At 43.4% G+C, this 22,247-nt stretch overlaps 1 pseudogene; it reads right to left on the bottom strand.

Moving 5' to 3' along the window:
- Positions 1-22,247, bottom strand: part of LOC139416654 (segment polarity protein dishevelled homolog DVL-1-like) — an 86,809-nt pseudogene that overhangs the window by 58,316 nt on the left and 6,246 nt on the right.

Raw genomic sequence — 22,247 nt, forward strand, 5'->3', positions numbered from 1 at the left:
AGGGATAAAGCAGGGATGGGGCAGTATGTTAATATTATCTGTCTCAGACAGGGATAAAGCAGGGATTGGGCAGTATGTTAATATTATCTGTCTCAGACAGGGATAAAGCAGGGATGGGGCAGTATGTTAATATTATCTGTCTCAGACAGGGATAAAGCAGGGATGGGGCAGTATGTTAATATTATCTGTCTCAGACAGGGATAAAGCAGGGATGGGGCAGTATGTTAATATTATCTGTCTCAGACAGGGATAAAGCAGGGATGGGGCAGTATGTTAATATTATCTGTCTCAGACAGGGATAAAGCATGGATGGGGCAGTATGTTAATATTATCTGTCTCAGACAGGGATAAAGCAGGGATGGGGCAGTATGTTTATACTATCTGTCTCAGACAGGGATAAAGCAGGGATGGGGCAGTATGTTTATATTATCTGTCTCAGGCAGGGATAAAGCAGGGATGGGACAGTATGTTAATATTATCTGTCTCAGGCAGGGATAAAGCAGGGATGGGGCAGTATGTTAATATTATCTGTCTCAGACAGGGATAAAGCAGGGATGGGGCAGTATGTTAATATTATCTGTCTCAGACAGGGATAAAGCAGGGATGGGGCAGTATGTTTATATTATCTGTCTCAGGCAGGGATAAAGCAGGGATTGGGCAGTATGTTAATATTATCTGTCTCAGACAGGGATAAAGCAGGGATGGGGCAGTATGTTAATATTATCTGTCTCAGGCAGGGATAAAGCAGGGATTGGGCAGTATGTTAATATTATCTGTCTCAGACAGGGATAAAGCAGGGATGGGGCAGTATGTTAATATTATCTGTCTCAGGCAGGGATAAAGCAGGGATGGGGCAGTATGTTTATATTATCTGTCCATATGGCAGGGATAAAGCAGGGATTGGGCAGTATGTTAATATTATCTGTCTCAGGCAGGGATAAAGCAGGGATGGGGCAGTATGTTACTATTATCTGTCCATATGGCAGGGATAAAGCAGGGATTGGGTAGTATGTTAATATTATCTGTCTCAGACAGGGATAAAGCAGGGATGGGGCAGTATGTTAATATTATCTGTCTCAGACAGGGATAAAGCAGGGATGGGGCAGTATGTTAATATTATCTGTCTATATGGCAGGGATAAAGCAGGGATGGGGCAGTATGTTAATATTATCTGTCTCAGACAGGGATAAAGCAGGGATGGGGCAGTATGTTAATATTATCTGTCTATATGGCAGGGATAAAGCAGGATTGGGGCAGTATGTTAATATTATCTGTCTATATGGCAGGGATAAAGCAGGGATGGGGCAGTATGTTAATATTATCTGTCTATATGGCAGGGATAAAGCAGGGATGGGGCAGTATGTTAATATTATCTGTCTATATGGCAGGGATAAAGCAGGGATGGGGCAGTATGTTAATATTATCTGTCTCAGGCAGGGATAAAGCAGGGATGGGGCAGTATGTTAATATTATCTGTCTATATGGCAGGGATAAAGCAGGGATGGGGCAGTATGTTAATATTATCTGTCTATATGGCAGGGATAAAGCAGGGATGGGGCAGTATGTTAATATTATCTGTCTCAGGCAGGGATAAAGCAGGGATTGGGCAGTATGTTAATATTATCTGTCTCAGACAGGGATAAAGCAGGGATGGGGCAGTATGTTAATATTATCTGTCTCAGACAGGGATAAAGCAGGGATGGGGCAGTATGTTAATATTATCTGTCTCAGACAGGGATAAAGCAGGGATGGGGCAGTATGTTAATATTATCTGTCTCAGACAGGGATAAAGCAGGGATGGGGCAGTATGTTTATATTATCTGTCTCAGACAGGGATAAAGCAGGGATGGGGCAGTATGTTAATATTATCTATCTATATGGCAGGGATAAAGCAGGGATGGGGCAGTATGTTAATATTATCTATCTATATGGCAGGGATAAAGCAGGGATGGGGCAGTATGTTAATATTATCTGTCTATATGGCAGGGATAAAGCAGGGATGGGGCAGTATGTTTATATTATCTGTCTCAGACAGGGATAAAGCAGGGATGGGGCAGTATGTTAATATTATCTGTCTCAGACAGGGATAAAGCAGGGATGGGGCAGTATGTTAATATTATCTGTCTCAGACAGGGATAAAGCAGGAATGGGGCAGTATGTTAATATTATCTGTCTCAGACAGGGATAAAGCAGGGATGGGGCAGTATGTTAATATTATCTGTCTCAGACAGGGATAAAGCAGGGATGGGGCAGTATGTTAATATTATCTATCTATATGGCAGGGATAGAGCAGGGATGGGGCAGTATGTTAATATTATCTGTCTCAGACAGGGATAAAGCAAGGATGGGGCAGTATGTTAATATTATCTGTCTCAGACAGGGATAAAGCAGGGATGGGGCAGTATGTTAATATTATCTGTCTCAGAAAGGGATAAAGCAGGGATGGGCAGTATGTTAATATTATCTGTCTCAGACAGGGATAAAGCAGGGATGGGGCAGTATGTTAATATTATCTGTCTCAGACAGGGATAAAGCAGGGATGGGGCAGTATGTTAATATTATCTGTCTATATGGCAGGGATAAAGCAGGGATGGGGCAGTATGTTAATATTATCTGTCTATATGGCAGGGATAAAGCAGGGATGGGGCAGTATGTTAATATTATCTGTCTCAGACAGGGATAAAGCAGGGATGGGGCAGTATGTTAATATTATCTGTCTCAGACAGGGATAAAGCAGGGATGGGGCAGTATGTTAATATTATCTGTCTCAGACAGGGATAAAGCAGGGATGGGGCAGTATGTTAATATTATCTGTCTCAGACAGGGATAAAGCAGGGATGGGGCAGTATGTTAATATTATCTGTCTCAGACAGGGATAAAGCAAGGATGGGGCAGTATGTTAATAGTATCTGTCTCAGACAGGGATAAAGCAGGGATGGGGCAGTATGTTAATATTATCTGTCTCAGACAGGGATAAAGCAGGGATGGGGCAGTATGTTAATATTATCTGTCTCAGACAGGGATAAAGCAGGGATGGGGCAGTATGTTAATATTATCTGTCTCAGGCAGGGATAAAGCAGGGATGGGGCAGTATGTTTATATTATCTGTCTATATGGCAGGGATAAAGCAGGGATTGGGCAGTATGTTAATATTATCTGTCTCAGACAGGGATAAAGCAGGGATGGGGCAGTATGTTAATATTATCTGTCTCAGGCAGGGATAAAGCAGGGATGGGGCAGTATGTTTATATTATCTGTCTCAGGCAAGGATAAAGCAGGGATGGGGCAGTATGTTAATATTATCTGTCTCAGACAGGGATAAAGCAGGGATGGGGCAGTATGTTAATATTATCTGTCTCAGACAGGGATAAAGCAGGGATGGGGCAGTATGTTAATAGTATCTGTCTCAGACAGGGATGGGGCAGTATGTTAATATTATCTGTCTCAGACAGGGATAAAGCAGGGATGGGGCAGTATGTTTATATTATCTGTCTCAGACAGGGATAAAGCAGGGATGGGGCAGTATGTTTATATTATCTGTCTTAGACAGGGATAAAGCAGGGATGGGGCAGTATGTTTATATTATCTGTCTTTATGGCAGGGATAAAGCAGGGATGGGGCAGTATGTTAATATTATCTGTCTCAGGCAGGGATAAAGCAGGGATGGGGCAGTATGTTAATATTATCTGTCTCAGACAGGGATAAAGCAGGGATGGGGCAGTATGTTAATATTATCTGTCTCAGACAGGGATAAAGCAGGGATGGGGCAGTATGTTAATATTATCTGTCTCAGGCAGGGATAAAGCAGGGATGGGGCAGTATGTTAATATTATCTGTCTCAGACAGGGATAAAGCAGGGATGGGGCAGTATGTTAATATTATCTGTCTCAGGCAGGGATAAAGCAGGGATGGGGCAGTATGTTAATATTATCTGTCTCAGACAGGGATAAAGCAGGGATGGGGCAGTATGTTAATATTATCTGTCTCAGACAGGGATAAAGCAGGGATGGGGCAGTATGTTAATATTATCTGTCTCAGACAGGGATAAAGCAGGGATGGGGCAGTATGTTTATATTATCTGTCTCAGGCAGGGATAAAGCAGGGATGGGGCAGTATGTTAATATTATCTGTCTCAGACAGGGATAAAGCAGGGATGGGGCAGTATGTTAATATTATCTGTCTCAGGCAGGGATAAAGCAGGGATTGGGCAGTATGTTAATATTATCTGTCTCAGACAGGGATAAAGCAGGGATGGGGCAGTATGTTAATATTATCTGTCTCAGACAGGGATAAAGCAGGGATGGGGCAGTATGTTAATATTATCTGTCTCAGACAGGGATAAAGCAGGGATGGGGCAGTCTGTTAATATTATCTGTCTCAGACAGGGATAAAGCAGGGATGGGGCAGTATGTTTATATTATCTGTCTCAGGCAGGGATAAAGCAGGGATGGGACAGTATGTTAATATTATCTGTCTCAGGCAGGGATAAAGCAGGGATGGGGCAGTATGTTAATATTATCTGTCTCAGACAGGGATAAAGCAGGGATGGGGCAGTATGTTAATATTATCTGTCTCATGCAGGGATAAAGCAGGGATTGGGCAGTATGTTAATATTATCTGTCTCAGACAGGGATAAAGCAGGGATGGGGCAGTATGTTAATATTATCTGTCTCAGGCAGGGATAAAGCCGGGATGGGGCAGTATGTTTATATTATCTGTCTATATGGCAGGGATAAAGCAGGGATGGGGCAGTATGTTAATATTATCTGTCTATATGGCAGGGATAAAGCAGGGATGGGGCAGTATGTTAATATTATCTGTCTCAGACAGGGATAAAGCAGGGATGGGGCAGTATGTTAATATTATCTGTCTCAGACAGGGATAAAGCAGGGATGGGGCAGTATGTTTATATTATCTGTCTATATGGCAGGGATAAAGCAGGGATGGGGCAGTATGTTAATATTATCTGTCTATATGGCAGGGATAAAGCAGGGATGGGGCAGTATGTTAATATTATCTGTCCATATGGCAGGGATAAAGCAGGGATTGGGCAGTATGTTAATATTATCTGTCTCAGACAGGGATAAAGCAGGGATGGGGCAGTATGTTAATATTATCTGTCTCAGACAGGGATAAAGCAGGGATGGGGCAGTATGTTAATATTATCTGTCTCAGACAGGGATAAAGCAGGGATGGGGCAGTATGTTAATATTATCTGTCTCAGACAGGGATAAAGCAGGGATGGGGCAGTATGTTAATATTATCTGTCTCAGACAGGGATAAAGCAGGGATGGGGCAGTATGTTAATATTATCTGTCTCAGACAGGGATAAAGCAGGGATGGGGCAGTATGTTAATATTATCTGTCTCAGGCAGGGATAAAGCAGGGATGGGGCAGTATGTTAATATTATCTGTCTCAGACAGGGATAAATTAGGGATGGGGCAGTATGTTTATATTATCTGTCTCAGACAGGGATAAAGCAGGGATGGGGCAGTATGTTAATATTATCTGTCTATATGGCAGGGATAAAGCAGGGATGGGGCAGTATGTTAATATTATCTGTCTATATGGCAGGGAAAAAGCAGGGATGGGGCAGTATGTTAATATTATCTGTCTCAGACAGGGATAAAGCAGGGATGGGGCAGTATGTTAATATTATCTGTCTATATGGCAGGGAAAAAGCAGGGATGGGGCAGTATGTTAATATTATCTGTCTCAGACAGGGATAAAGCAGGGATGGGGCAGTATGTTAATATTATCTGTCTCAGACAGGGATAAAGCAGGGATGGGGCAGTATGTTAATATTATCTGTCTCAGACAGGGATAAAGCAGGGATGGGGCAGTATGTTAATATTATCTGTCTCAGACAGGGATAAAGCAGGGATGGGGCAGTATGTTAATATTATCTGTCTCAGACAGGGATAAAGCAGGGATGGGGCAGTATGTTAATATTATCTGTCTCAGACAGGGATAAAGCAGGGATGGGGCAGTATGTTAATATTATCTGTCTTAGACAGGGATAAAGCAGGGATTGGGCAGTATGTTAATATTATCTGTCTCAGACAGGGATAAAGCAGGGATGGGGCAGTATGTTAATATTATCTGTCTCAGACAGGGATAAAGCAGGGATGGGGCAGTATGTTTATATTATCTGTCTCAGACAGGGATAAAGCAGGGATGGGGCAGTATGTTAATATTATCTGTCTATATGGCAGGGAAAAAGCAGGGATGGGGCAGTATGTTAATATTATCTGTCTATATGGCAGGGATAAAGCAGGGATGGGGCAGTATGTTAATATTATCTGTCTCAGACAGGGATAAAGCAGGGATGGGACAGTATGTTAATATTATCTGTCTATATGGCAGGGAAAAAGCAGGGATGGGGCAGTATGTTAATATTATCTGTCTATATGGCAGGGATAAAGCAGGGATGGGGCAGTATGTTAATATTATCTGTCTCAGACAGGGATAAAGCAGGGATGGGGCAGTATGTTAATATTATCTGTCTCAGACAGGGATAAAGCAGGGATGGGGCAGTATGTTAATATTATCTGTCTCAGACAGGGATAAAGCAGGGATGGGGCAGTATGTTAATATTATCTGTCTCAGACAGGGATAAAGCAGGGATGGGGCAGTATGTTAATATTATCTGTCTCAGGCAGGGATAAAGCAGGGATGGGGCAGTATGTTAATATTATCTGTCTCAGACAGGGATAAAGCAGGGATGGGGCAGTATGTTTATATTATCTGTCTCAGACAGGGATAAAGCAGGGATGGGGCAGTATGTTAATATTATCTGTCTCAGACAGGGATAAAGCAGGGATGGGGCAGTATGTTAATATTATCTGTCTCAGACAGGGATAAAGCAGGGATGGGGCAGTATGTTAATATTATCTGTCTCAGGCAGGGATAAAGCAGGGATGGGGCAGTATGTTAATATTATCTGTCTCAGACAGGGATAAAGCAGGGATGGGGCAGTATGTTAATATTATCTGTCTATATGGTAGGGATAAAGCAGGGATGGGGCAGTATGTTAATATTATCTGTCTATATGGCAGGGATAAAGCAGGGATGGGGCAGTATGTTAATATTATCTGTCTCAGACAGGGATAAAGCAGGGATGGGGCAGTATGTTAATATTATCTGTCTCAGGCAGGGATAAAGCAGGGATGGGGCAGTATGTTAATATTATCTGTCTCAGACAGGGATAAAGCAGGGATGGGGCAGTATGTTTATATTATCTGTCTCAGACAGGGATAAAGCAGGGATGGGGCAGTATGTTAATATTTTCTGTCTCAGACAGGGATAAAGCAGGGATGGGGCAGTATGTTAATATTATCTGTCTCAGGCAGGGATAAAGCAGGGATGGGGCAGTATGTTAATATTATCTGTCTCAGACAGGGATAAAGCAGGGATGGGGCAGTATGTTTATATTATCTGTCTCAGGCAGGGATAAAGCAGGGATGGGGCAGTATGTTTATATTATCTGTCTATATGGCAGGGATAAAGCAGGGATTGGGCAGTATGTTAATATTATCTGTCTCAGACAGGGATAAAGCAGGGATGGGGCAGTATGTTAATATTATCTGTCTCGGGCAGGGATAAAGCAGGGATGGGGCAGTATGTTAATATTATCTGTCTCAGACAGGGATAAAGCAGGGATGGGGCAGTATGTTAATATTATCTGTCTCAGACAGGGATAAAGCAGGGATGGGGCAGTATGTTAATATTATCTGTCTCAGACAGGGATAAAGCAGGGATGGGGCAGTATGTTAATATTATCTGTCTCAGACAGGGATAAAGCAGGGATGGGGCAGTATGTTAATATTATCTGTCTCAGACAGGGATAAAGCATGGATGGGGCAGTATGTTAATATTATCTGTCTCAGACAGGGATAAAGCAGGGATGGGGCAGCATGTTTATATTATCTGTCTCAGGCAGGGATAAAGCAGGGATGGGGCAGTATGTTAATATTATCTGTCTCAGACAGGGATAAAGCAGGGATGGGGCAGTATGTTTATATTATCTGTCTTAGGCAGGGATAAAGCAGGGATGGGACAGTATGTTAATATTATCTGTCTCAGGCAGGCATAAAGCAGGGATGGGGCAGTATGTTAATATTATCTGTCTCAGACAGGGATAAAGCAGGGATGGGGCAGTATGTTTATATTATCTGTCTCAGGCAGGGATAAAGCAGGGATGGGGCAGTATGTTAATATTATCTGTCTCAGACAGGGATAAAGCAGGGATGGGGCAGTATGTTTATACTATCTGTCTCAGACAGGGATAAAGCAGGGATGGGGCAGTATGTTAATATTATCTGTCTCAGACAGGGATAAAGCAGGGATGGGGCAGTATGTTAATATTATCTGTCTCAGACAGGGATAAAGCAGGGATTGGGCATTATGTTAATATTATCTGTCTCAGACAGGGATAAAGCAGGGATGGGGCAGTATGTTAATATTATCTGTCTCAGACAGGGATAAAGCAGGGATGGGGCAGTATGTCAATATTATCTGTCTCAGACAGGGATAAAGCAGGGATTGGGCAGTATGTTAATATTATCTGTCTCAGGCAGGGATAAAGCAGGGATGGGGCAGTATGTTAATATTATCTGTCTCAGACAGGGATAAAGCAGGGATGGGGCAGTATGTTAATATTATCTGTCTCAGGCAGGGATAAAGCAGGGATGGGGCAGTATGTTTATATTATCTGTCTATATGGCAGGGATAAAGCAGGGATGGGGCAGTATGTTAATATTATCTGTCTCAGACAGGGATAAAGCAGGGATGGGGCAGTATGTTAATATTATCTGTCTATATGGCAGGGATAAAGCAGGGATGGGGCAGTATGTTAATATTATCTGTCTATATGGCAGGGATAAAGCAGGGATTGGGCAGTATGTTTATATTATCTGTCTCAGACAGGGATAAAGCAGGGATGGGGCAGTATGTTAATATTATCTGTCTCAGACAGGGATAAAGCAGGGATGGGGCAGTATGTTAATATTATCTGTCTCAGACAGGGATAAAGCAGGGATGGGGCAGTATGTTTATATTATCTGTCTCAGACAGGGATAAAGCAGGGATCGGGCAGTATGTTAATAGTATCTGTCTCAGACAGGGATAAAGCAGGGATGGGGCAGTATGTTAATATTATCTGTCTCAGACAGGGATAAAGCAGGGATGGGGCAGTATGTTTATATTATCTGTCTCAGACAGGGATAAAGCAGGGATGGGGCAGTATGTTTATATTATCTGTCTTAGACAGGGATAAAGCAGGGATGGGGCAGTATGTTTATATTATCTGTCTATATGGCAGGGATAAAGCAGGGATGGGGCAGTATGTTTATATTATCTGTCTCAGGCAGGGATAAAGCAGGGATGGGGCAGTATGTTAATATTATCTGTCTCAGACAGGGATAAAGCAGGGATGGGGCAGTATGTTAATATTATCTGTCTCAGGCAGGGATAAAGCAGGGATGGGGCAGTATGTTAATATTATCTGTCTCAGGCAGGGATAAAGCAGGGATGGGGCAGTATGTTAATATTATCTGTCTCAGACAGGGATAAAGCAGGGATGGGGCAGTATGTTTATATTATCTGTCTATATGGCAGGGATAAAGCAGGGATGGGGCAGTATGCTAATATTATCTGTCTCAGACAGGGATAAAGCAGGGATGGGGCAGTATGTTTATATTATCTGTCTATATGGCAGGGATAAAGCAGGGATGGGGCAGTATGCTAATATTATCTGTCTCAGACAGGGATAAAGCAGGGATGGGGCAGTATGTTAATATTATCTGTCTATATGGCAGGGATAAAGCAGGGATGGGGCAGTATGTTAATATTATCTGTCTCAGACAGGGATAAAGCAGGGATGGGGCAGTATGTTAATATTATCTGTCTCAGACAGGGATAAAGCAGGGATGGGGCAGTATGTTTATACTATCTGTCTCAGACAGGGATAAAGCAGGGATGGGGCAGTATGTTTATATTATCTGTCTCAGGCAGGGATAAAGCAGGGATGGGGCAGTATGTTAATATTATCTGTCTATATGGCAGGGATAAAGCAGGGATGGGGCAGTATGTTAATATTACCTGTCCATATGGCAGGGATAAAGCAGGGATTGGGCAGTATGTTAATATTATCTGTCTCAGACAGGGATAAAGCAGGGATGGGGCAGTATGTTAATATTATCTGTCTCAGACAGGGATAAAGCAGGGATGGGGCAGTATGTTAATATTACCTGTCCATATGGCAGGGATAAAGCAGGGATTGGGCAGTATGTTAATATTATCTGTCTCAGACAGGGATAAAGCAGGGATGGGGCAGTATGTTAATATTATCTGTCTATATGGCAGGGATAAAGCAGGGATGGGGCAGTATGTTAATATTACCTGTCTATATGGCAGGGATAAAGCAGGGATTGGGCAGTATGTTAATATTATCTGTCTCAGACAGGGATAAAGCAGGGATGGGGCAGTATGTTAATATTATCTGTCTCAGACAGGGATAAAGCAGGAATGGGGCAGTATGTTAATATTATCTGTCTCAGGCAGGGATAAAGCAGGGATGGGGCAGTATGTTAATATTATCTGTCTCAGACAGGGATAAAGCAGGGATGGGGCAGTATGTTAATATTATCTGTCTATATGGCAGGGATAAAGCAGGGATGGGGCAGTATGTTAATATTATCTGTCTATATGGCAGGGATAAAGCAGGGATGGGGCAGTATGTTAATATTATCTGTCTCAGGCAGGGATAAAGCAGGGATGGGGCAGTATGTTAATATTATCTGTCTATATGGCAGGGATAAAGCAGGGATGGGGCAGTATGTTAATATTATCTGTCTCAGACAGGGATAAAGCAGGGATGGGGCAGTATGTTAATATTATCTGTCTCAGACAGGGATAAAGCAGGGATGGGGCAGTATGTTAATATTATCTGTCTCAGACAGGGATAAAGCAGGGATGGGGCAGTATGTTAATATTATCTGTCTATATGGCAGGGATAAAGCAGGGATGGGGCAGTATGTTAATATTACCTGTCCATATGGCAGGGATAAAGCAGGGATTGGGCAATATGTTAATATTATCTGTCTCAGACAGGGATAAAGCAGGGATGGGGCAGTATGTTAATATTATCTGTCTCAGACAGGGATAAAGCAGGGATGGGGCAGTATGTTAATATTATCTGTCTATATGGCAGGGATAAAGCAGGGATGGAGCAGTATGTTAATATTATCTGTCCATATGGCAGGGATAAAGCAGGGATGGAGCAGTATGTTAATATTATCTGTCTCAGACAGGGATAAAGCAGGGATGGGGCAGTATGTTAATATTATCTGTCTCAGACAGGGATAAAGCAGGGATGGGGCAGTATGTTAATATTATCTGTCTATATGGCAGGGATAAAGCAGGGATGGGGCAGTATGTTAATATTATCTGTCTCAGGCAGGGATAAAGCAGGGATGGGGCAGTATGTTAATATTATCTGTCTCAGACAGGGATAAAGCAGGGATGGGGCAGTATGTTTATATTATCTGTCTATATGGCAGGGATAAAGCAGGGATGGGGCAGTATGTTAATATTATCTGTCTCAGACAGGGATAAAGCAGGGATGGGGCAGTATGTTAATATTATCTGTCTCAGACAGGGATAAAGCAGGGATGGGGCAGTATGTTAATATTATCTGTCTCAGACGGGATAAAGCAGGGATGAGGCAGTATGTTTATATTATCTGTCTCAGACAGGGATAAAGCAGGGATGGGGCAGTATGTTTATATTATCTGTCTCAGGCAGGGATAAAGCAGGGATGGGGCAGTATGTTAATATTATCTGTCTCAGACAGGGATAAAGCAGGGATGGGGCAGTATGTTAGTATTATCTGTCTCAGACAGGGATAAAGCAGGGATGGGGCAGTATGTTTATATTATCTGTCTCAGACAGGGATAAAGCAGGGATGGGGCAGTATGTTAATATTATCTGTCTCAGACAGAGATAAAGCAGGGATGGGGCAGTATGTTTATATTATCTGTCTCAGACAGGGATAAAGCAGGGATGGGGCAGTATGTTAATATTATCTGTCTCAGACAGGGATAAAGCAGGGATGGGGCAGTATGTTAGTATTATCTGTCTCAGACAGGGATAAAGCAGGGATGGGGCAGTATGTTTATATTATCTGTCTCAGACAGGGATAAAGCAGGGATGGGGCAGTATGTTAATATTATCTGTCTCAGACAGGGATAAAGCAGGGATGGGGCAGTATGTTTATATTATCTGTCTCAGACAGGGATAAAGCAGGGATGGGGCAGTATGTTAATATTATCTGTCTATATGGCAGGGATAAAGCAGGGATGGGGCAGTATGTTTATATTATCTGTCTCAGACAGGGATAAAGCAGGGATGGGGCAGTATGTTAATATTATCTGTCTCAGACAGGGATAAAGCAGGGATGGGGCAGTATGTTAATATTATCTGTCTCAGACAGGGATAAAGCAGGGATGTGGCAGTATGTTTATATTATCTGTCTCAGGCAGGGATAAAGCAGGGATGGGGCAGTATGTTAATATTATCTGTCTCAGACAGGGATAAAGCAGGGATGGGGCAGTATGTTAATATTATCTGTCTCAGACAGGGATAAAGCATGGATGGGGCAGTATGTTAATATTATCTGTCTCAGACAGGGATAAAGCAGGGATGGGGCAGTATGTTTATATTATCTGTCTCAGACAGGGATAAAGCAGGGATGGGGCAGTATGTTAATATTATCTGTCTCAGACAGGGATAAAGCATGGATGGGGCAGTATGTTAATATTATCTGTCTCAGACAGGGATAAAGCAGGGATGGGGCAGTATGTTAATATTATCTGTCTCAGGCAGGGATAAAGCAGGGATGGGGCAGTATGTTAATATTATCTGTCTCAGACAGGGATAAAGCAGGGATGGGGCAGTATGTTAATATTATCTGTCTCAGGCAGGGATAAAGCAGGGATGGGGCAGTATGTTAATATTATCTGTCTATATGGCAGGGATAAAGCAGGGATGGGGCAGTATGTTAATATTATCTGTCTATATGGCAGGGATAAAGCAGGGATGGGGCAGTATGTTTATATTATCTGTCTATATGGCAGGGATAAAGCAGGGATGGGGCAGTATGTTAATATTATCTGTCTATATGGCAGGGATAAAGCAGGGATGGGGCAGTATGTTTATATTATCTGTCTTAGACAGGGATAAAGCAGGGATGGGGCAGTATGTTTATATTATCTGTCTCAGACAGGGATAAAGCAGGGATGGGGCAGTATGTTAATATTATCTGTCTCAGGCAGGGAAAAAGCAGGGATGGGGCAGTATGTTAATATTATCTGTCTATATGACAGGGATAAAGCAGGGATGGGGCAGTATGTTTATATTATCTGTCTCAGACAGGGATAAAGCAGGGATGGGGCAGTATGTTAATATTATCTGTCTCAGGCAGGGAAAAAGCAGGGATGGGGCAGTATGTTAATATTATCTGTCTATATGGCAGGGATAAAGCAGGGATGGGGCAGTATGTTAATATTATCTGTCTCAGACAGGGATAAAGCAGGGATGGGGCAGTATGTTAATATTATCTGTCTCAGGCAGGGATAAAGCAGGGATGGGGCAGTATGTTAATATTATCTGTCTATATGGCAGGGATAAAGCAGGGATGGGGCAGTATGTTAATATTATCTGTCTCAGACAGGGATAAAGCAGGGATGGGGCAGTATGTTAATATTATCTGTCTCAGACAGGGATAAAGCAGGGATGGGGCAGTATGTTTATATTATCTGTCTATATGGCAGGGATAAAGCAGGGATGGGGCAGTATGTTTATATTATCTGTCTATATGGCAGGGATAAAGCAGGGATGGGGCAGTATGTTAATATTATCTGTCTCAGACAGGGATAAAGCAGGGATGGGGCAGTATGTTTATATTATCTGTCTATATGGCAGAGATAAAGCAGGGATGGGGCAGTATGTTAATATTATCTGTCTCAGGCAGGGATAAAGCAGGGATGGGGCAGTATGTTAATATTATCTGTCTCAGACAGGGATAAAGCAGGGATGGGGCAGTATGTTAATATTATCTGTCTCAGACAGGGATAAAGCAGGGATGGGGCAGTATGTTTATATTATCTGTCTCAGGCAGGGATAAAGCAGGGATGGGGCAGTATGTTAATATTATCTGTCTCAGACAGGGATAAAGCAGGGATGGGGCAGTATGTTAATATTATCTGTCTCAGACAGGGATAGAGCAGGGATGGGGCAGTATGTTAATATTATCTGTCTCAGACAGGGATAAAGCAGGGATGGGGCAGTATGTTAATATTATCTGTCTCAGACAGGGATAAAGCAGGGATGGGGCAGTATGTTTATATTATCTGTCTCAGGCAGGGATAAAGCAGGGATGGGGCAGTATGTTAATATTATCTGTCTCAGACAGGGATAAAGCAGGGATGGGGCAGTATGTTAATATTATCTGTCTCAGACAGGGATAGAGCAGGGATGGGGCAGTATGTTAATATTATCTGTCTCAGACAGGGATAAAGCAGGGATGGGGCAGTATGTTAATATTATCTGTCTCAGGCAGGGATAAAGCAGGGATGGGGCAGTATGTTAATATTATCTGTCTATATGGCAGGGATAAAGCAGGGATGGGGCAGTATGTTTATATTATCTGTCTATATGGCAGGGATAAAGCAGGGATGGGGCAGTATGTTAATATTATCTGTCTCAGACAGGGATAAAGCAGGGATGGGGCAGTATGTTTATATTATCTGTCTATATGGCAGGGATAAAGCAGGGATGGGGCAGTATGTTAATATTATCTGTCTCAGGCAGGGATAAAGCAGGGATGGGGCAGTATGTTAATATTATCTGTCTCAGACAGGGATAAAGCAGGGATGGGGCAGTATGTTAATATTATCTGTCTCAGACAGGGATAAAGCAGGGATGGGGCAGTATGTTTATATTATCTGTCTCAGGCAGGGATAAAGCAGGGATGGGGCAGTATGTTAATATTATCTGTCTCAGACAGGGATAAAGCAGGGATGGGGCAGTATGTTAATATTATCTGTCTCAGACAGGGATAGAGCAGGGATGGGGCAGTATGTTAATATTATCTGTCTCAGACAGGGATAAAGCAGGGATGGGGCAGTATGTTAATATTATCTGTCTCAGACAGGGATAAAGCAGGGATGGGGCAGTATGTTTATATTATCTGTCTCAGGCAGGGATAAAGCAGGGATGGGGCAGTATGTTAATATTATCTGTCTCAGACAGGGATAAAGCAGGGATGGGGCAGTATGTTAATATTATCTGTCTCAGACAGGGATAGAGCAGGGATGGGGCAGTATGTTAATATTATCTGTCTCAGACAGGGATAAAGCAGGGATGGGGCAGTATGTTAATATTATCTGTCTCAGGCAGGGATAAAGCAGGGATGGGGCAGTATGTTAATATTATCTGTCTCAGACAGGGATAAAGCAGGGATGGGACAGTATGTTAATATTATCTGTCTATATGGCAGGGATAAAGCAGGGATGGGGCAGTATGTTAATATTATCTGTCTATATGGCAGGGATAAAGCAGGGATGGGGCAGTATGTTAATATTATCTGTCTCAGACAGGGATAAAGCAGGGATGGGGCAGTATGTTTATATTATCTGTCTCAGGCAGGGATAAAGCAGGGATGGGGCAGTATGTTAATATTATCTGTCTCAGACAGGGATAGAGCAGGGATGGGGCAGTATGTTAATATTATCTGTCTCAGACAGGGATAAAGCAGGGATGGGGCAGTATGTTTATATTATCTGTCTCAGACAGGGATAAAGCAGGGATGGGACAGTATGTTAATATTATCTGTCTCAGACAGGGATAAAGCAGGGATGGGGCAGTATGTTAATATTATCTGTCTCAGACAGGGATAAAGCAGGGATGGGGCAGTATGTTAATATTATCTGTCTATATGGCAGGGATAAAGCAGGGATGGGGCAGTATGTTAATATTATCTGTCTCAGGCAGGGATAAAGCAGGGATGGGGCAGTATGTTAATATTATCTGTCTCAGACAGGGATAAAGCAGGGATGGGGCAGTATGTTTATATTATCTGTCTCAGGCAGGGATAAAGCAGGGATGGGGCAGTATGTTAATATTATCTGTCTATATGGCAGGGATAAAGCAGGGATGGGGCAGTATGTTTATATTATCTGTCTCAGACAGGGATAAAGCAGGGATGGGGCAGTATGTTAATATTATCTGTCTCAGACAGGGATAAAGCAGGGATGGGGCAGTATGTTTATATTATCTGTCTCAGGCAGGGATAAAGCAGGGATGGGGCAGTATGTTTATATTATCTGTCTCAGACAGGGATAAAGCAGGGATGGGGCAGTATGTTTATATTATCTGTCTCAGGCAGGGATAAAGCAGGGATGGGGCAGTATGTTTATATTATCTGTCTCAGGCAGGGATAAAGCAGGGATGGGGCAGTATGTTAATATTATCTGTCTATATGGCAGGGATAAAGCAGGGATGGGGCAGTATGTTTATATTATCTGTCTCAGACAGGGATAAAGCAGGGATGGGGCAGTATGTTAATATTATCTGTCTATATGGCAGGGATAAAGCAGGGATGGGGCAGTATGTTTATATTATCTGTCTCAGGCAGGGATAAAGCAGGGATGGGGCAGTATGTTAATATTATCTGTCTCAGGCAGGGATAAAGTAGGGATGGGGCAGTATGTTAATATTATCTGTCTATATGGCAGGGATTGGCCAATGTGGTGTGGCTGTTGTTTGTCAATGGCAGCCGTCCAGCCTGGAAGGGGGTAGGCTGATCTCCTGTGTCGGCCGATCCTTTGTGAGATTACCAAGGGACGGAGGCTGGGTTGAGAGGGGGATGGGGGGCTGCCAGCTGTGATCCCCCCGCCCCGCTAACCCCCCCCGGGGGGAAACAGAGATGGTTGTTCGCTAATCCGGATTATCAGGCAGAAGCACATTAATTCTGCCTGCTCTGCACCACACTCAGCCCAAACTCCTATTCTACCTATTCTGTCCTCCATCAAACACAGCCATTCATACAGGAATGGATCCATGAAATACATGAATAAAGCACAATAACAAAATGAACTGGTAATAATATTCTGTCTATTTTCAGAATGAGACTGAGAATGACAGAAGCTCACTATGGGGAATTCACCATAGGCCTACTAATGACCAGAGAAAAAACACTGCCTGTCTGAAAGAGAGGGAGAGAGAGAGAGAGAGAGAGAGAGAGAGAGAGAGAGAGAGAGAGAGAGAGAGAGAGAGAGAGAGAGCAAGGGGAGAGAAAGTGAGGGGGGAATAGGAAAGTTAAATCCTTGTTGTGTGGGAGCCGAACCGACATGCCCATATTTGACCACAAGGTGGCAGTAGACGCAGCAGGAAGAGAGGAGGCCCGGACAATAAAAGGATCAGGCAGGCTGACAGCCAAGCAGCAGGGAGCAGCCGCCCGCAGAGGGCAAAAAGCCAGGATGTCAAACAGCAGATAAAGAGATACTGGAACATGACAGATTGCATGCTCTCAATACAGACCCCTGCAGAAGGTAACACACTGCTGTAATGGCACTAACAACTCCAGCCCAGGGCCCACAGCATTTCCTGCTAAATTTGGCTTTGGGGGTCTCTCTCTTTACAAGTACAGTGAGAATCTTTAATCAGTCTGTTTGAAGTCAAAGTGTAGTGCTTGCATAAGGGTCAAACAAGATTCGAGAAGCAGAGTTCACTCCTAAGCTTTTAACCCATCGATGTAGTAATAACACCACACATTGTCTGGCCTCATAATATGTCTTTACTAACTCTTAACTGGTAGTGCTGGGAATTGCCAGGGACCTTACGATACGATATTGTCACGATACGTAGGTGCCGATGCAATATTTATTGCGATTTGATGTTCCAAACATGTCTGCTGCATGAGTGACGTGTCAGCATGAGAAAATGACTTTTGATCAATCAAAGGGTTCCAAAAGGGTTATTTGGCTGTCCCCATAGGATAACCTTTTTTGGGTTCCATGTAGAAGCCTCTTGGGAAAAGTTTATACATGGAACCCAATAGAGTTGTAACTAAATTTAAATGTAAAAAGAGTTGGAATCAAAAAGGGTCATTCAAAGGGCTCTCCTATGGGGACAGCCGAAGAACCCTTTTAGGTTCTAGATAGCAGTGTAGCGCTAGCTAAGGCTACCTAGCATCACTATTCATTTTGACTGGATTGGTGCTTTTAGTTTCTCAACACGAATAGAAGCATTCGTGTTCGCTCGGCTTGGCCCCTGCGTGATGAGTTCTCTAGATTCTGATTAGCATATGGCTTGCAGTGAATTACAAAGGTGACATGGTGCATGTGTGTGTGTGTGTGTGTGTGTGTGTGTGTGTGTGTGTGTGTGTGTGTGTGTGTGTGTGTGTGTGTGTGTGTGTGTGTGTGTGTGTGTGTGTGTGTGTGTGCGTGTGTGTGTATGTGTGTGTGTGTGTGTGTGTGTGTGTGTGTGTGTGTGTGTGTGTGTGTGTAGTATGTGTAATGATGTGTGCATGGTGTTTATGTGTAATAGGACACATATGCAGCCAGTGCTGTGTACTCACTGGAAGGAGGGTGGGCGGGAGTCACCGATGCCCCCTGTCCTCTCCAGGGGGGGTGGCAGCTCTGGGTGGCTCTCTGTACACTGGGACCCCCCATCAGAGTGAGAGCTCTCTGCCAGGACGAGCTGCAGACACACACAGAGAGAGAGAGAGAGAGATAGAGAGAGAGGGAGAGAGAGAGAGAGAGGGAGAGAGAGACAGAGAGAGAGAGAAACAGAGAGAGAGAGAGACAGAGAGAGAGAGGGAGAGAAAGAGAGAGAGACAGAGAGAAACAGAGAGAGAGAGAAACAGAGAGAGAGAGAGAGAGACAGAGAGACAGAGAGAGAGAGAGAGCGAGACAGAGGGGTGAGTCAGAAACCTAATAACAGAGACAAATATGAACATAGAGATACACACAGAGACAGGTATATAAACAGGGACTGGAAAAGAGGTAGAAAGTAACAGGCAAAGAGATAGACAAACATTTTCAGTCACAAAAACAGACATAGAGAGAGACACAGAGACACACAACAGATAAACAGACCCAGATACACACAAACAGACATAGAGAGAGACACAGAGACACACAACAGATAAATAGACCCAGATACACACAAACAGACATAGAGAGAGACACAGAGACACACAACAGATAAACAGACCCAGATACACACAAACAGACATAGAGAAAGACAGAGACACACAACAGATAAACAGACCCAGATACACACAAACAGACATAGAGAGAGACACAGAGACACACAACAGATAAACAGACCCAGATACACACAAACAGACATAGAGAGAGACACAGAGACACACAACAGATAAACAGATCCAGATACACACAAACAGACATAGAGAGAGACACAGAGACACACAACAGATAAATAGACCCAGATACACACAAACAGACATAGAGAGAGACACAGAGACACACAACAGATAAATAGACCCAGATACACACAAACAGACATAGAGAGAGACACAGAGACACACAACAGATAAACAGACCCAGATACACACAAACATACATAGAGAGAGACAGAGACACACAACAGATAAACAGACCCAGATACACACAAACAGACATAGAGAGAGACACAGAGACACACAACAGATAAACAGATCCAGATACACACAAACAGACATAGAGAGAGACACAGAGACACACAACAGATAAACAGACCCAGATACACACAAACAGACATAGAGAGAGACACAGAGACACACAACAGATAAACAGACCCAGATACACACAAACAGACATAGAGAGAGACACAGAGACACACAACAGATAAATAGACCCAGATACACACAAACAGACATAGAGAGAGACACAGAGACACACAACAGATAAATAGACCCAGATACACACAAACAGACATAGAGAGAGACACAGAGACACACAACAGATAAATAGACCCAGATACACACAAACAGACATAGAGAGAGACACAGAGACACACAACAGATAAATAGACCCAGATACACACAAACAGACATAGAGAGAGACACAGAGACACACAACAGATAAATAGACCCAGATACACACAAACAGACATAGAGAGAGACACAGAGACACACAACAGATAAACAGATCCAGATACACACAAACAGATATAGAGAGAGACACAGAGACACACAACAGATAAATAGACCCAGATACACACAAACAGACATAGAGAGAGACAGAGACACACAACAGATAAACAGACCCAGATACACACAAACAGACATAGAGAACTATCTGAGTGAGAAATACTGTCCAAATGAGATGCACCGAAGGGGCCTGAGGAAAGCTGGTGGCTGGTGGCTATGTATAAATACATTGGGAAACAGAGGGAACGACGCAGCTCACATTGCTTTCACTCTGGTGACTGTGTGCGCGTGTGAGCACAAAGGCTTATGTAAAATGGCCCATAGATACAGCTGCTCTGCTTTCACTTGAACCATAATAATGAGTGTTAAAGGAACATGCCAGAGGGAGAATCTAATAACACTGGGACATGATTAAGACACTGGGACATGGTTAAGACACTGGGACATGATTAAGACACTGGGACATGGTTAAGACACTGGGACATGATTAAGACACTGGGACATGATTAAGACACTGGGACATGATTAAGACACTGGGACATGGTTAAGACACTGGGACATGATTAGGACACTGGGACACGATTAAGACACTTGGACATGGTTAAGACACTGGGACATGGTTAAGACACTGGGACATGGTTAAGACACTGGGACGTGATTAAGACACTGGGAAATGGTTAAGACACTGGGACATGGTTAAGACACTGGGGCGTGATTAAGACACTGGGACATGATTAACACACTGGGACATGGTTAAGACACTGGGACATGGTTAAGACACTGGGAAATGGTTAAGACACTGGGACATGGTTAAGACACTGGGACATGGTTAAGACACTGGGAAAAGCTAATATAAAGATCTCTATTTACAGTTCCCAATATATAATTCACAGGAATGGTATGCAGTACAGTCTGTCATGATAATGTATGCATCACTGCTCCTAGCACTATGTACAACTATACCAAATGAACCTGTGTCTCGTATCCTTAGGTAGGCCAATGTAAATGATTGTTAGCTGACCTCATTTGTTGGTAGAATACTGTATGATATTGCTAGTAAAACTGTCAAGCTTGGACTGTTGTGATGTCGTTGTGTAACCATGCCTTAGTTCATCTCCCATTGGCAGAGCTCACACCTGTGTAAGGCACTTAGCATAGAAGCTCAACAATGAGTGAATCTCTGTCTACTGTCGAGTCTTGAGTGTTGTACTGTGGAGGCGTGACAGTGTGATCTCTCTAGGTAGATACACTATATGAGGCGTTACACTACACGTATCTTTAGCTACCGCTGAGCCAGCGAGCCGCAGCGAAGTGGAGAGGAGAGCAATGAGACGGGGAGAGGAGCTACGGGACAGGGGGTGATGCCGCGGGGGCGCCATTCATCTCACTTACCCAGGACACCACTCTCCCGTTGAAGCAGGGCAACTTGGCGTTGTCGTCGGAAATCTCCTCTTTGACAACCCTGTGGAGTGGACAGGCAAACGCACACACGAGCGTGCAGAGAAAGAGAGAGAGAGAGAGGGTGAGAGAGAGAGAGAGAGAGAGGGTGGGAGAGAGAGAGAGAGGGTGGGAGAGAGAGAGAGAGAGAGAGAGAGAGAGAGAGAGAGAGAGAGAGAGAGAGAGAGAGAGAGAGAGAGAGAGAGAGAGAGAGAGAGAGAGAGAGAGAGAGAGAGAGAGAGAGAGAGAGAGAGAGAAAGAGAAAGAGAGAGAGTCAGTGCTCAGCACACAGTTGCTAGCCTACAACCCAGGGATCATTTCTACTACCCTGTCCTGCTCTGCACAGATTCATGCTTAATCAGTAGAATTTTCCACTTTTCGGCCGTAAAGGGCTTGGCATCTATGTTACTGTTGACTAAGTTCATTGAAAGCTGATAGATGTTGAGCCTCATCCTCCATAAGTGATTAATGGCCCTGACTAAGTACAACAACATCATATTAGTGCAGAAACATTACATGGACAAGCACATAGATCAACAGCAAAGTGAAGACGATGCAGACCTGTTTGTGCTCTCTGTGCTGGATGTGTAT

The sequence above is a fragment of the Oncorhynchus clarkii genome, chromosome 9 (assembly GCF_045791955.1).
Source record: "Oncorhynchus clarkii lewisi isolate Uvic-CL-2024 chromosome 9, UVic_Ocla_1.0, whole genome shotgun sequence".
NCBI lineage: Eukaryota > Metazoa > Chordata > Actinopteri > Salmoniformes > Salmonidae > Oncorhynchus > Oncorhynchus clarkii.